The sequence below is a fragment of the Plecotus auritus genome, assembly GCF_963455305.1.
Source record: "Plecotus auritus genome assembly, chromosome: 9".
NCBI lineage: Eukaryota > Metazoa > Chordata > Mammalia > Chiroptera > Vespertilionidae > Plecotus > Plecotus auritus.
Window position 1 is genome coordinate 75,643,587 of NC_137783.1, and position 1,232 is coordinate 75,644,818.

Consider the following 1,232-nt stretch of genomic DNA (forward strand, 5'->3'; position numbering starts at 1 on the left):
TCAAGACCATACTTACATGGGCTTTTCCCATCACCGCTTGTGTGTGGCTGAGATGCTAAGGAAGACCCATTCCTGGGAGACCCCTTTATCAGTCAACTTTGAGTCAAGGACTCTCAATAGGTTGGCTGAACCTTCCTCAGACTGCATGGCAGGCCAGACTACAGTGCTTCCACCTCACTTTCCTTCTGTCTCCTTCAGGCTCCAGACCTGCATTGAGGTCTGACAGCTCTTCCTGGTCTTCCCAGCCCCACCTCCTTTCCCACAGGCATTTTCTTAATAAAGCTCAGCAATTAGTTTTCATCCACATAACTGTCTGTAGATTTTTGAAAGCAATGACAGGTATGTAGGTGACAAATGTATAGAGCTTATTTGGTGAATCTTCATCCTCGTTACATTTTCTGGACAACTGCACCTGGATATAGTATGGGACATTCCTTATTCCTTTGTCCCAAATAGCTTTGTTGAGCCTGGTATCAATGTGCACATCTGGAGTCCCCATCTTCATGGCAAATTTCTGGATCTCTGTGAGTGCCCAGGGGCATGCTTCTTGAAACCCACTCCATGGATGTGCTTGTGCATGTTGATGATGTATTCTCTGATCACTACCTCATTAATGGCAGAATGGCTCTTCTTCTGCTTGCCACCCTTCTTTGCAGGAGCCATTATGCTGGGCCCAAGTTGAGTTCCCTTCTTAATTGATTATATAGATTAACCCAGTTTCTCCTCAGACACAGCCACAGTGATTTAGCATGCCACAGGTGCAGGAATTAGTCTGAGGCATGGAGATGGTCTCAGAGTTAAAAAGGGAGAGTGAGGAGCTGAGTGAAGGTGGAACCCTCTTATCAGGTGATGAGGGAAGATTATTTACTAGAATATCTACTCATTATACATTTATCCCAGAACTAATAACAGCAAGGAGCATTTTTGTCTTTGTGCCAGTCACTGAGCTAAGAACTTTACTTTCTTTATTTCACTTAATCTTTGCCACAGTCCTGTGAGGCAGATATTATTACCCACATTTTACACGCGCAGAAATTAATTATTGACAAAGTGCCATAACTGACGTATAAGTGAAGTCAGTTTTGAACCCCAACCTGTCAGACCCCAGCATCCGTGATCTTGGTGAGCATTCTGGCCTGCAGCAAAGGTAGTGGCAGGCTCTGGGGCTATGAAACTAGGAGGAATCTGGAAAGGGAGGTAGCCAGATCCAGTTGGCGACAGCCCACAACCAC

General features: G+C 45.3%; 1 pseudogene across 1 annotated transcript; it reads right to left on the minus strand.

The window, feature by feature from the left end:
- Positions 1 to 290: 290 nt before the first annotated feature.
- On the minus strand, positions 291 to 663 carry LOC308257679 (large ribosomal subunit protein eL31-like; annotated as a pseudogene). Its single transcript has one exon. The product of its transcript is annotated as a large ribosomal subunit protein eL31-like (transcript).
- Between the last annotated feature and the right edge of the window lie 569 nt (positions 664 to 1,232).